The sequence below is a fragment of the Sinohyriopsis cumingii genome, chromosome 6 (genome assembly GCF_028554795.1).
Source record: "Sinohyriopsis cumingii isolate HCF-2022 chromosome 6, ASM2855479v2, whole genome shotgun sequence".
NCBI classification, from domain to species: Eukaryota; Metazoa; Mollusca; class Bivalvia; order Unionida; family Unionidae; genus Sinohyriopsis; species Sinohyriopsis cumingii.
In genome coordinates, this window is record NC_142966.1 from 81,033,761 (window position 1) to 81,049,554 (window position 15,794).

The following is a 15,794-nucleotide window of genomic DNA, read 5'->3' on the forward strand; positions in this document are numbered from 1 at the left end:
ATGTTGACCTTGACCACTAGACCCCAAAATCAATAGATTTCTTTCATACCCTAGGTCCTAGGTGCATACCATCCACAAAGTTTTTTCAACTTATGTTTATTTTTATTAGAATCTCAATGACCTTAACTGTTGAGCTCAAAATCTGCAAGTCTCTTCCATACCCAAAGTGGAAGTCATTTACAAAGTTTGGTCCAGGTCTGTACTGTTGAACCAATGTTAATGCACATGAACCAGGTTCTTCCGTAGGTCAATGACCTTGACATTTGATCTTTGACCATCAAATCATTAGGCTTTTTCCTTACCAAATGCAAACTATATAAATTTGGAAGGCAGATGGTGTAAAAAATAAATGTATTATGCTGAAATGAAAAAGGCAAGACTGACAGATGGATGTTGTAAAAATATACAGTTTGCCTTCTGGCAGGCATATTAAAAAGGGGAAATCTTTTAAAAATACAGCAGTAATGCACATATAGTGTTGGTTTGCATGTTTCCTGGAAATTATTTTCCCATGTCCCCCAAATCTTGACCCTTTGCCCCATGTGAGCACACTTTTTTGTCAGAAAAAAAGCCAACAACTTTTCATCAGTGGATGTCCTCCTATGTCTGTGGTGTACTCAATAGTCAAAGTCACAAAAGGTGATAAAAATGTTAGATGACATTTAATCAGAACAATGTAAATGGCAATGAAAGAATTCAAAGTTTATGATAGTCAGCCAAGTTACAATGTAAAGTGTTTCCTGGCCATTAGTGTAACATATGTTCAAGGTTCAAGCTACCCCTTAGGGAGATTTACAAAATTTGTTACATACGATTTGTCTGGAAAGAAAAGTAGTTCGGAAAACAGGTATCTATTATAGGAAAGCTGGTAGATAATGAGTGTTCACTAACATCAAATGTACAAGAAAGATCTGCATTGGAAAATTCCATGGTGCAACTCATGTCATGTTAATCAGATAATGGTTTCATTAGTTACTTGAGAACATGATAAAACCTTTGGTGCACTAATGCAGGTGTTCAAGGAAATTATGAATGTGTAGTGCAGAACATAAAGATCAAGATTGTTGATAATCTGCACATGAATGGCAAAACAGCAAAAATAACTAGAGTTATTAGCAATCAAAAAGGGTCCTGCTCATTAAAATCTGTACCTGCTATCCCTGGATGACAAGTTCAATGCTCTACCAAACAGCTACTGTGGCTATGATTGCAGGCAACATGCCAAGTGAAAGATATCAAGCTGATCTGTAAGGGCCATAAATCTGTCCAAAATGATGTAGATCAGATAAAACCCATAAAAGGCATATCAGAATTTGAAAGAACATATTCCTTTAAATTTCTTCACAATATCACATATCAAATGGCATCAGATTGTGTGGAAAAGTTGCAGTGCTTTGGTGTTTGCAAGAAGTGTAAATGGAAAGTAAGATGCACTGGCATCGTGACGATATATTGGGTTCAACAGGAAGTCAGCCAAATACTGGCTATATAGTGCTGATGAAAACTTCAAATGTATCAATAAAGAATTGCAAAAGGCTTGTAAATAAAGTACTTGACAACAAAAATAAAAAAAAATGATTACAGATGATGACATTACCATACTGTAAATTCTATATGCAATAAAAGATAAAAGTGACAAATAAAAAAAGGTCAAAATTTGTTATATTAACTTCATTCCTTCAAGATTTTCTCTTGTGGTTCATTATCATAATGGTTCTTAATTAAGTTTACATGAACAAACTTCGGTCTCACAGGGTGTTAGACAACACACTCAACAAGACTGTCCATCTCAATACAGGACTCAAACAAACAAATCAAAAGGCAACATTTTGCTGTAATTATGTTCTGGAAATGCTGCAATACCATATATATACACGCATGTAAGTTGGATCCAGCTGCAAAGTCGATAGATCCAGAACTGCCATCACATAATGCACCAGCAAATCTGGGTCTATGCAGTTTGCTAGGAGTAATCAGTCGAACAAACACTACAGACCATGATCTGCAGGCGGATTATTTGATGGCAGATCGGGGTCCATACTGTAGAGAGTTGGACCTGAATTAAAAGTGATTTTATTAATATTCTTAAGTAAATTTAGATGAGTCATCCATATTACAGTTCAGTCATGGAAAAAGTCCTCCCTATATAAGGAGAAACTACAAGTTCTACCACTTGCTTCACTTTACTAATTAGAGACAGCTCAATGACACAGAGCTCATGGTTATTGGTAACTTTATGTGTCTGAGCCTCCACAAGATACTTCTAAATTGATGGCTGATTACATAAATAAACCAGACAAAGATTCTCAATACCAAAACACTTAGCATCCCATGATGATAAAGTGATTTTCTGTCAAGCTGGAGAGTCTGCAAAACCTCTTTCAAATCTGTTAATGTTGGTGATAAGTACAGTAACAAAGAAGAGCCCTAAGCTTATCCACAATAACATACAGAGAAAAACTGCCATCTCTGTCATCTATATAGTACTAGAAGGAGACAAACATTTCACCTGGGTGTGATGAATGAAGTAACAATAAAATCCCATGAAGAGACAAAAATAAAATCTAAATCCTACTAACTTTCAATGATTACTAACAAAATTGTTTCAAATAAATGTCAGTTATGTGATTTACTTTCATTTGAAAATTAACATGAAACATTTATGGAGACTCATGCTACACAATTGTTCAGTCAAAATATAAACTTGTTTTTGTGCAACAGAACTTGTACTTCCAATAATAAACAAGAGTCCAACCTAGGCTTATGATCTGATTTTGTTTTGTTGGGTTTAGTTGCTATAGGCTATTGATGATGACCAGCATATCTGGTGGAGGAAGAACCAGGGAAGAACCTCAGTGACCCAAAGGAAGCTACTGACAAGTTTTCACAGATACTGACCAATGGATGGCCTGAGAGTGTGTGTGTGTGTGTGTGTGATTTGGATTTTAAACATGGGTTTAAAAAATTTCCAGTCATATTATTATGATCTCTGCAGTGTGGCAATTTCATAATAGAGGTCTAGCACTGGGGTATCATGCCACGGACATATAGCATCATGTCCCACCCAGTTACATTATCCTGACACCAGTACAACCAGTCCTAACACTAACCTCTTAATGCTGAGCTCCAAATGAGGCAGCTGCTAGTACTATTTTTATAAGTTTTTAGTATGACTTGGGTGGGTTCGAACCTGCAACCTTCCATATCTGAGGCAGATGCTCTAACCACTTAGGCTACTGGAGCCGTCCTGGTTGAGCTGAGACTTGAACACTCATAGACAAAGGTAAGAGGTGAGTGATCAATGAGGTGAGTGCCATAGACCAGTCGAGTAAATGAGGCCCGTCCTATTGTGCACTCTTCGATATTCCTACAGCAAGTATTTAAAATTAGTTACTCTAAGACTGTCACCATTTTCATTTAGGACAAAACAGACCATTTTGTTCTACTAAACTGCAGTGTTGAAACAATCTCTGATATTCTTCACTGATAACAAGATTTTCAAACTAGCTGATTGGTACAAATATTGGACGTCAGCTTGGCACCATTTCCTTTAGGAAAAAGTATACATCATTAGAAGTCATTTTGTGAAAACCTAATGTCATAATGATCATCCATTCAGGGGGGAGAAGTAAAGAGATTTTCAATACAGCCATTGTGGCAGCCATATTGGACATAAAACTGGAACCACTTTTATTTAAGACCAATTAGGAATCAAAAGAGGTCTATTGGTGAAAACCCCATGTTGATACAGCCATCCATTTGAAAGGAGTAGAGATAATGTTTTCATGACAGCCACTATGGTGACCCTTTTGAGGGTTAGTCATCTTCATTTAGGACCAACAGAGGCACTTCAAGAAGTATTCTGATGAAAACTCTGTCAAAATTACTCTGCTTTTAACAGGAGTAGCACAAAGAATATTTCATGATGGTCATATAATGACAACAAAACATAATGGCAATCTTTTAGTTAAAACACCATTCTGATATGACCATTCATTCAGGAGAATGAATGGTAACAAGATTTTAAAGCTAGCTACTGTGGCAGTCATGTAAGACATCAGATTGGCAACATTTTCATTTGGAATCAACTAGAACTTTTAAGAAAAATCTTTTGCTGAAAACCCCATATCAATATTGCTTTTCATTTAAAAGTAGTGACAACAAGATTTTTAAGATGGCTGCAGTGGTGGCTATTTTGGACAACAGATTGGCACCATTTTCATTTTGGATCAACTAGGAAAGCCTTTTAATGCTGATATATCCATTCATTTTGAAGAATTAGGTTAACAAGATTCTCAAGATGGCCGCTGTCATGTGGTGGTAATACTGGATGTCGGAGATGAGGCACCATTTTCATATGACCACCTGGAAATTGTAAGAATATGACTTTCCATGCAGTAAGAGTTGCAGCATGACTTTGAAGGTAGCTGCCTATGTTGTTGTCCCTTGATTTTAAATCTGTGGCCTGTAAATTTGCAACTCTAAATTAAATGCAAACTAGCAGATGAACTGATTGGATTAAATGAATTCAGTATCATGTGGTCAAATTGGCAAATGTTTTAATGGCAAACAATCAAACATCTAAGGTGAAAAATTCTGAATATTACTACAAGTGTGAAAATGTTTGAAAAAAATAATGAAAATTTGATCAATGCGTTTAAATTTGCAAATTTTAGAATCAAAGATTTCTCCAATTTAAGCTTAGAACAGATAACCTGTAAATTTTAATCTCTTATGTTAAAATGGGGACTTATAAATTTGAATATTACAGATATTTCCCACGATTATCAATGGGGACATACCTTGTAAATTTTACTGTAATAACAATCTCCCAAAATATTCCTTGGGGACAAGCCTTAAAAATGTGATTAATATAGACATCTTTAATAATAGGCACTGAGGATAATCCTTTTAAATTTTTGAAAACTTGGGACTGATTCATAATAGGAAAAAGATTTCTTAGATACAAATTGACCATAATTTTGGTCAGGTAAAAGACATTGGCTTGTCTTGAAAAATTATATTAAATGTCAAAGGAAATATCTGGGTATGTCGATTTGTACATGGCTCAGTTAGCATGCCTAGCTAGTTAAGTCCCCACTTTGAAGCAAATACATAGGGGCATATTTCTCACTTTGATATTTGGTTATAGCATCTAAATTGGATGCAGGAGGTCATTTGAATGCCAGTTGAGTAAAACAAAAGACTTATAAGACTGGTACAAGCAGCTGCCTTGCTTAGTGCTCGGCATTAAGAAGTTAGTGTTAGGACTTGTTGGTCTCAGATGTCAGGATAATGTGACTGAGTGGGATAACAAGAAAATATAAACTGCCAAAATGCAGACATCTTAGTGATATGACTAAAATTGTTAAAAGCTATGGTAAAAATCTAAATCGCATATCTTTTACTGAGTTTCAGATATGGACTGTAGGGCTGATACAGATTCAAAAGAAAAGGCCTGGCCAGTTGGTTGCAAGTATCTAAAGGCAGCTGAAGTTCAAGCCTTGATATAGCACAGCATTTTCTAACCCTGCACGATTTTGGTAAATTGGTTGCATGATTCTTATCAGTAACTTAAAGACCCTAAGCTGCAAATGTCTTTCACTCATTGTCTCAAAAAGTTTATGGTAGGTAATGGAAATACAAGAAAATGTCTAAAACTATATGGGTGGGAACTGTTTTGCGGAATTAGCTTGCAACCATTTGGGCACATATATCAATCTCCATATGGTAACTGGTACTCAATGTAGAGTTATTTAAATTTAGCATATAAGTTAGCAGATCAATGTAAACAAAATCATTACAGTTCTACAAATTTAGCTTCATTCTAATTCAAATTTTAGTGTTGTACAAGAAATGTATGGAAACAAAGCAGAACAAAGCAGAGAACTGAGTGTAAGATTCGAGTCCAGGGTCACTTTTCTTCCAAAAGTGCGAGTCCAGTATAAAGACAACAAAAGAACCAGTTTGGAAAAATGAATCCATGACCTGAAACTGGAGGTTTTGGAAGCATGGATTGTCACTAGAGAGCTCTGATATTAGCTGAAGCAGCAATATTGGCCCATTTAGCTGAGGCAGCAATATTGGCCCATTTAGCTAAGGCAACACTATTGGCCCATTTTGCTGAGGCAACACTATTGGCCCATTTAGCTGAGGCAGCAGAGCACGCAGCAAATGTTAGGTATGTGCCTAACAGAGATCACACACATGCATACACACACACACACACACACACACTTTATGTGTGATATATACATGAAATGTTCTGAAGAATTATTTCATGCCAATAAATATTGTGCAGAGACATGAATAGACTCATAAAAGAAACTTATTGGATTCATAAGTTAGATACGTTGTATCCATTTGGCCTTAATACCAATGCACTATATAATACTGTATAAAATATTTTTTTAAATTTATTCATTGAATATCCTCTTTAATAATATAATTATATGTATGACTGTTTGTCTATTTTATTGTATTATTTTACTAAAGAATGTACACAAACACACACACTAATAACATGGGAAAATGAACAACAAGCCCTATACAATCATCAGTAAGTTTCAACTGCACCTTTTCACTTGTTTTATGTTCAATCAATAAATTGATACCTAATGTTTTCAACATAACAGATATAAATATCAAGTACTGATGCTACAATGAGCATCGATATAAGCTGAAATTCACAAATTCCTTATCAATCTGCTCGACTAAAGTTTTTTACAGAAAGTTCAGTGACCTGTTATTAATAATTACAAGCTGGACAAGACAACTTATGTCATACCACTTCCACAATGTTTCCCTATGGACAATATAAAGCAATAAAAACTCGATTGCAAATGGAACTGATACAGATGGGGAAATTTTTTACAATGTCAAATCCATGTGGATCATTGTAGTTTATGTAGCTCACTATTCATAAACATTATACACTGTAATACATTTGGATGGCTTCATACACTGGTTTGCACTTTACATCACAACAACTAGGGGAAGGTTACTCCGTGCTGAGGCAACTGGACTGAAGTGCCTGGCTCATAACTGTCATACCATAGTTACTGATTGAGCCAAGCCAATGGTAGAATGTGAACAAACACCCTTTTGATGACAAGCCTGCCACACAAACCTCTGACTCGTCACTCAGCAACAGTGGCTCCTTCTTCCCTTACTTGCCTCTTATGCCATTGGAGAGTGAATGGAATCTATTCTACATTGCCATGCTGAAAACTATGGCTTGGTAGGCCTAGACTGCCTGATATTGTTTTTTGAAAGAGTGAAACCATATGAACAAAATGCACAGAACTCCTCAATGTATTTATAAAACTCCCAATATTAAAGATCTCAAAACATGGCCTTTTAAATTAATATGCAATAAGTTCTAGAGACCAAAGGTTTTCAAAGTTCTTGCTTCATCTGCGATGTCTAGAATTCAATACCTTGGGGTGTTGTCATATATGTAAGGGTATTACAGGTCAGTAAAAATAATTTTTGTTGGTAATTTATAAGAACTTGTTCTATAATTGTAATGAAAGAATTCATTGTTTTATTTGAATTAAATGGCACATGCTGATAAAATTATTAGACCAGTCCAGTGATTGTAGGCCAAAAAGTCTGCATTCTAACTGTTGATAAGTTTAGAAGTATTTTAAATACATGTATTGCTTTAACTGCATGAAAATAAAATCAGTTCATCAGCAAATGCATAGGTTTTTGCTTAATCATGTCAACAATGATTTCTGTAATACCAAAAAAATTCAGAAATGTGGAATTGCTTGAATGATCTGAGATTTTAATCAGATTAACACAAATATGACAAGAGAGAAAGAAAGAGTTCATTTTATACAGTGCAGACTTGCTTTAACCATGACATTAAACTTGTTATCCCTATCTGGTGATGTGGATGACAAAGCCAAGTCACTTCTGCAGACCACATGCATGCCAAGTGCAATACAACCTCATGGCTGCACTTCATCAATCATAATGAGGCCTTCAAGATATCAGAGGTGACATTTATTCATTCAAAACCTAATCAAAATATTAAACTGGTTTCTTAAAAAAAATCCACATTTTTAGCAACAGCATCCATATCTAATGGGGGATTGGAATAATTTGTGCACAATTATGAAAGCCAGATAATATGCCAGCATGCTTTCCTTAAAGTTTGGTCAAATTCTGTTAATCAGTTTTTCAAAAAGCATTCAAGATCAGTCACTTTCAGTCAGATTTGATCAAAGTCTGTTAGGCATTGTTTAGAAGAAATTTTTGAAGGTGGATCAGCATCATTTGTAAAAAAAAGAAAAATGAAAGGATTTCATGTCAGGATGCTTTGTGTATCCTTAAGTTAAATTCAATTTTGGAACTAATGTTGTTTAAAGGTTATTCTATTTTTAGTAATGGTAACCATATTAGATGCCATGTTAGAAAGAAAATAATCATTTGTACAAATCTGAAAGGTCTTCAAGGCAGGATGGTCACATTCTGTTCAAGACCTTTGGAGAGGTTTCAAAGGTGTTTCTCGTTTTATCTGATGGCAGACTTGCATCATTCATACAAATTAAAAGGTCATCATGCCAGGATGCTATCAAATATGATCATATCCCGTTCAGCAGCTTAAATTTTTTGTAGTCATTTCACATTCAGCAGCTAAGCAGTCTTTATAAATTATGATAGGTCTTTTTTTGCCAAGATGCTGTAAGCCAAGTTTGGTTGAATCGGGTCAATAACAGCCAAATCTGATGGTGGAATAGCATCAATGCATAGATCCAAGTGGCTTTCAAGCTAGGACACTTTTCTTTGCAAATTCAGACAAATCTCTTAAGCGGTTATTCAAAGGTTATTTAAATGTCTTCTTTTTTAGTAACAGTAGTCATATTTGAAAACAGATTAACATCATTCATATAAATGTTAAAGGTCTTCCCATCAAGATGCTTTCTATCATGGTATGTAATGAAACTGGCCTGCTGAGCTCTGTGAAGGAGTTGAGAAAAGAAATTGCTGATAGATAACAGACAAGATTGTTTTATATTTAACAATGGCAGCCATATTTGGTGGCTGACTGGCATTATGAGTAAGAACTTGGAAAGTCTTTCTGCCAGGAAGATTTAAGTAAAATTTATCAAATTCAGTTCAGTAATTTCTGAGAAGAATTTGTTTCAAGTATTTTTAATAACAGTGGCTATATCAGCATCAGTTGTATAAATCTGAAAGCCCTTTATGTAGGGATGTTCTGTGTCAATATTGGTAAAAATTGGTCCTGTGTGGGTTTCTCTTTACAAAATTAAAATAACTTGACATTTATGGCCAGGGAAGCTAACAAGACCAACAAAAAATAAATAATTATGGTTGTTGAACATTAATGTCTCATGACTAAAAAAATTCTGGACATCAGCAGTAAATAAAAGATAAAATATTTACATAAATACTTTCAAATCTAGGAACTTATTTTATGCATTGTTGGAATTTTTCTTAACACACCATTTAAAAATATCAATCTGTAACATTAAGTTAACTTGAAACACATTCATGCAAAAAACTAATGGTCTTTCTCAAATAATTTTTGGCCAACTGTCTTTTATATGTGCACACACACATATACACACACACACACACACACACACACACGCACATTATAGTCAGAGCGAGTGAGTGGTGGTGGTAGTAGTAGTGGTAATAATAATAATAACAGTAGTAAGCAACAGTCTCTGAATTGCAATGTAGTTTACTCTTGCCAGTTTTTGTAACTATAGATAGAATAATTTTATTTAGATCATATCTACACTCATGATGTCCTTTTACTATTTTAAATGCAATGTGTACAATAGAGACACATGAATATAATATCCAACAGATGTGCCGCAATAAATAAAACACCGATGTTGCAGATTAAATATCCAACAGATGTGCCGCAATAAATAAAACACCGATGTTCCAGATTAAATATAAGGATGACTTCAATGTTTTATTTTCTTGAGGCTTCCAGTCGATGGAGTTTATTGGGGTGGCAGCCATGTTCAAAGATTGCTGTGTGCACCCTGGAATGAACACAAGCTAATAAAACTGCTTTATTGTTCTTCCTACTTAAAACTCTAAACCCTGAATCACAAGTAACAGCCATCATTCTTGTAATTTGCACTTAACAATATATTGTACTTCATCTTGTTTGCTCTTAGTTTTGCATTCATATATTTTGCATCTCTCCTTCAAGTTTCTTTGCTTGTATATTCATTTATTTCTTAATTACTTTTGATTTTTGTTCTCCTGGATGTCACAAGGTCACGTATTTAATTAATTTCCATGACCAGCTGCAAATCCTGTTCTTCTAAATGAAGTATCTCTGTATTTTGGCAGTGAGATAAACAATTATACATTTTCTAGAAGTAACAGATTGTGTCCTAAATAATAAAATAAATTTGTTGAAAGACCTTTAAGCATACAAGTCTTTTTGCCTGTTTAACTAGAACCCCAAAAAATGGGATCTACACCAGCATCCATGTTTTAAGCAGGTTCATGAGTTTTTTTTGGTGTTTCTGAGAGTGTGTGTGATTTGGATTTTTAACATAGCTTTAAAAAATTCTAGCCATATTGCTATGATGTCTGCAGTGTGGCAGTCTATATTGATGTCTAGTACTCCAGCATCAAGCCGCAGTCATATAGCATCATGTTCTAACCAGTTACCTTATCCTGACACCAGGATGATCAGTTCTAACACTAACCCCTCACCAATTTAAGAAGCAGAAACATAAATGAGATTAAACAAACACAGAACTAAGTCAGTTCATTCATTGATTTATCATTTAAAACCCGATTATGACCAGGGGAGCCCTAACACTGTTATCGTCTGAACATTTCATACTAAACTGAAGTTTTCATGTAAAAGACGACCCTGCTCACCAGTCATTTCAAGTTTCTAGACAAGTTCATTTTCAGCAAAGGGGTGGATGCATAAATACATATATGTACATTGACGGTAAATACTACATTGTCTGCTTCCGAAATTTATAATGTCAAATCAAGCATAGGAAAAAATAACACACATGCCTTTCACATAGATTTAACAAGCAGTGTAATTTCTATATACATGCATCCAAAGGGCTATAACTCTCAACCGTCAACCTTATGGTAATTTACAGAATTATCCAGCAATTACCGAATCGGATGAACATCACTCTTCAATTTAAGGAAAATAGACTCGGCCATAATGTACACAATATAGCACCATGTTAGCATGGAAAGTCTGTGAAGCATGAAACATGCAGAAGAGGACTGTGTTAGGGCCACACTCCTGGTAAGTGTCAGGTTAGAAATTTTAAATTAATGAATGAAATGACTAAGTTCTGTGCATATTTAACATATTAAATATTGTTGTTATCGAAATGGGAAGGAGGGTACAGACCTGGATTTATGCAGAAACCATAGTACCATTTCTGAAAGGGGATTCTGAAATGAGGGAATGGTGTACCGAAAGGATTCTGTGAAAGAAGATTTTCTACCAAAGTTGATAAAATTTTGTTCAGCAGTTTCCTGAGAAAGTTGTGTATACGTTATCCACTTATAGCAATGGCAGAATAGCATCCACTGTACAAATATGAAAGGCATTCAAGCTAGGACACTTTTTGTAAAATTTTGTCAAACTTCTCTTAACCAGCAACCATATCCAACAGCAGACTGGCATCAATAGTATAAACATGAAATGTTTTCATGTAATGATGCTGTCAACTTTGGTCAAATTCTATTCAGTGCTTTGGAGCAGACATTTAATTTATTGTTCTATTTTTTTAAAAGTAAAAATGGTCGTATTTTATGGCAGATCAGAAACATTTATATGAACTTCATGCCACAATGCTGTCAGATTCTCTTCACAGATGTAGGAGAAAGGGCAACTTAATGTATTTACATTCAGCTGGTTCATCTGCATCAAAATAAAGATAAAATCAATGTATTGCTCCTTGGTCTTGTGCCACTTCTGGCACTTTAGATTTCTTTTTTTGCAGGACATGGTATCTATTATGTTCAAATCCCACATGGGAGTATACTGGCTGTAACACTGCTCAAGTTAGGATCCTTCAAATCAGCATAATCATTCCAATACACAGGGTGCAAAGCATTCTTGAAATGAATAGAAGTATTCAAATTTCTAGAGATGTACCTCCATGCGTCCCTGGGAGAGTCACAAAACTTCCAATTCCTTTGCATAATATAGCCAATAATGAGTGTGCCATTTGTTCAGTTGTTTACTGTTTAGAATTTCTTCACCATTTTCATCAAGATCCTTAAAACAATGTATGCACATTTCACATGACCTTGTATTAGGCGTTTCAATTATATTAATGATTCTCTGAATATGGATCCTGATGGACAACTTTTTTCATAAAATGCATTATGCTGAAAGGCTAAAACCACTGTGCTTCAGTGTTAATGTGGAGAAGTCCGTGCTGATTCCATCTCAATGATATTATTTTCTTTTCTCCCCTCAGTTTAAAATTTTCTCATTAAAGAGAAACTGCAACAAAAAAAGTATTTCTGCCAAGAAACTTTCTGACTCAACAATATGATGAAATAAGAGAATTGACATTTTTCAATAGTACATGTATGTTGTTCACCAATGATTTTTATGTAGTTCTAAAAGCTCAACCCCTACAGGTGTCTTGACATGATAAAATTAAGAAAATTGACCAGAGCAAAATTTATGACATTAAATAAACAACTCTCTGACCAGGGCACACATGTCTGACTGGGAAGCATGTGAGATTTTTTCTGAGTGATTAATTTCTGGTCAATGAACAGAGATTAAGGCTATCTTCAAATAAACTACATGGAACTGTTTGCAAATTTTGTATGCCTTACAAGCTTTTATTCAGATCATAGCAATGATGGTTGGTTGGTTGTTTGTTTTTAATTGCACTTTGAGCATATTATGTTGACTATTGTTATGAGTCTATGCTTTTAAAATTAGTAACAAAAAAGGGGGAAAAGTAACAAGCTTTGTAAAATTCAACAAATAATTTTTCCCTAGAATACAAAGTGAAAATTTAAAAAAATTAACAGTATTGCATATTAAATCTAAAAATAATCCTAGAATTAAAAAGTCTTAATAAAAGTTCTGTATAAACTTTAGTAAAATCAAAATTTAACCTAACAATGAAAGTGTTGATGTGTCTGCAGTGGCCTGTATCATGGTGTAGTACCAACAGTCTTTTGCTGAAACACAGTAAAATAATTTCAGGTTTCAATATACTATAAATCCCAATTAATGTCTCTAATCCAAGAATCTTATTATTTTATGAGCACTCTCTATTTCCAAATAAAAATCATTCAAATTAAATAATTTAAACAAATAAATTCCAGCCCAAATGAACTACTGGACCCAAGAATAATAAAGCACTAAAGAATATTTTTTTCCATTAACAAGATTATATAGTACTTTTCTTGACCTCAGGTCACAATTAAAAGAAAAAAATCAATAATTCAGGTCAAGTAGAAAATAAATTTGATTTTAAACACGGTTAAGTCCAATATAAACTGTTACATTACAACAGCATATAAGGAAATCAAAACAAAGTTAAATAAGCGAACAAGCAAACAATGCAAATTAAATATATAACATTATATGAAGCCAAGGAATAGAAGCTAAGTGCCTTTCCCAAGGATACACCAAAGCAGACAAACCTGGTCTGACCTGGGTGGGTATCATACATGCAACCCTTAGATCATGAATCAGACAATCATTTGTCATACTGTGGCTCCCCATACGAATGAATATACTGAAATTTAATCTGCCAATGCATGTGCTATCTGATACAGCCATGGCTCATACAAACCCATGTAATGTAACAGTCAAGATTTCTTAAACTTAAACTTTTCCTCAAGGTTTATTTTCTTCTCTAGTGGTTCATCTAAACCAGCATCTTACATTGTTTTAGAATCATTGTCCTCCATTTTGTGAGAAACTCATCATCATCCTTCGCTTTCTTCATTCTGCCATTCACTAGGGACATTCTTCCCTACAATAACTTCAAGTTGAAAAAAAACCCTGTAATTTCCATGCATTATTCTTCTGTATTAATCTGCATCTACATACTTTGGATAGATCCAATAAGTATCCTTACTATTTCTTTTTTCGGGTAGATTCTTTAAAACTTATTCAATTTATCTTAACAGCTAAATACATCATTTATACTGCACAGAGTGCATTTTTATATGCATGACTCAGAACTAATTTGCAGAAGTTCTTCTTCATCACTGCTTTTCAAGTGCATAAATCTGAACAATATTTGCATTTGCACCCATGCATCCAAGCAGCATCTTGGAATATGAATCAAATGGCATCAGTACAAATGGATCAATTAGCTAGGCAGATATAGAAATGGTCTGGTATGTCTATATCAATCAGACACTGAAGGCACAACAACCTAATGATGCTTCCACACAAGGGCCAGGTTCAACCTCTAGAGAATATCCTTCTCAGGAGATTGCTCCAAAACCCAAAAGTTTTAAAACAGTTGCTGATGTCATTCCAAACTTGTCAAGACCAATGACACACAAGCAGTACAATCTGGCATGGACAAAGTAAAGTGTTTGGTGTAAGAGCAGTAATATTAATCCTATTTCTCAATATTAATCCTATTTCTTCTTCATGGTAATATCTTTAGAAAGATATTTGGTCACTGAAGGTAAGTATTAACACTCACAAGGCAAATTTGCTTCAAATTCTGTGATTGTTTCATAATGACTGGAGCATGAGCATTGACCCTCATTATTAGATACTTTATGGGGTTGAATAACAACACATCTCCACCTATACTATGACACACTGACTCCTGGTATGTATCTCTAATCCTGTAATTAGTACTTGGTTTCCTTGATAGGCTAATTTATCCTTAAGTTGTCAACAATGAAATTAGTTGCTCTCATTTCTTTTTCTGCAGCCCCTAGTACAGTTCAGATTTTAATGTCTTTGAATTTATGCAACATGCTTTGTATGGTAGATAAATAAGTGTTAACATTTTCTAATTTGCTGAAAACTTGAGGGTAAGGTATGATTCTCATCATATTAAAATGCTGATAAGCTTTGTGCAATGCCTACTTAATTGCATTACACTCACAGGACAGACCAAATGTAAGGAAATTCTACACTGGATTAAGTTTATATTGAGTTGCATATGTAAATCTACTACTGCTGCTTATAGAGGGTTCAGAGAAGTTTTTGGAACAAGTGAAACTGATACATTTAATAAAATCATTCTAGCAGAGCTGATGCAGAATCAGACGCTTTCAAATTCTTTCATCAGTGGAAATGTTATGAAAAAGCAGTCTGAACATCTGCAAAGGCTTTCCATAAATTCTATGTGAGGAATACCGAAGATAGTAAAGAAGGTTTTTCAACAACAGTTATTATTTACAATAAATGATTTAGAACTACCAGTTTGTTGTTTCATCATAAAGAATAACTGATGGTGACAGACATTATTATTTACAATTGAGAGATTTTTTTGTGCTATGATTTACAGGTAAATAATTGTGTTTTATAATTCTGAATACATATTTCTTATTGATATATGCCATTTGATGATTTATTGCTGTTTTGTTGCCTGTCTTTAAAGACGTTATATGTACATTTGAAGCCAAAGGCTTTAAAGAAAACAATGGCCCCATCATCCAAGTGTTAATTAAGAATGAGGGACATTATTGATGTAAAGCCAGAGATGAAGCATGTATACAATCTCTGCCTTTTGCTCCGCAATAAATGATTTTGCCATAGGAGTCTTCCTTTGTTTGATTAGCCAGACAACAGA

The 15,794-nt window shown here is 34.4% G+C and overlaps 1 protein-coding gene across 1 annotated transcript in view; it reads right to left on the reverse strand.

The window, feature by feature from the left end:
* LOC149797316 (syntaxin-binding protein 5-like) overlaps positions 1 to 15,794 on the reverse strand; it is a 252,736-nt gene that overhangs the window by 128,123 nt on the left and 108,819 nt on the right. The window lies entirely within an intron of this gene.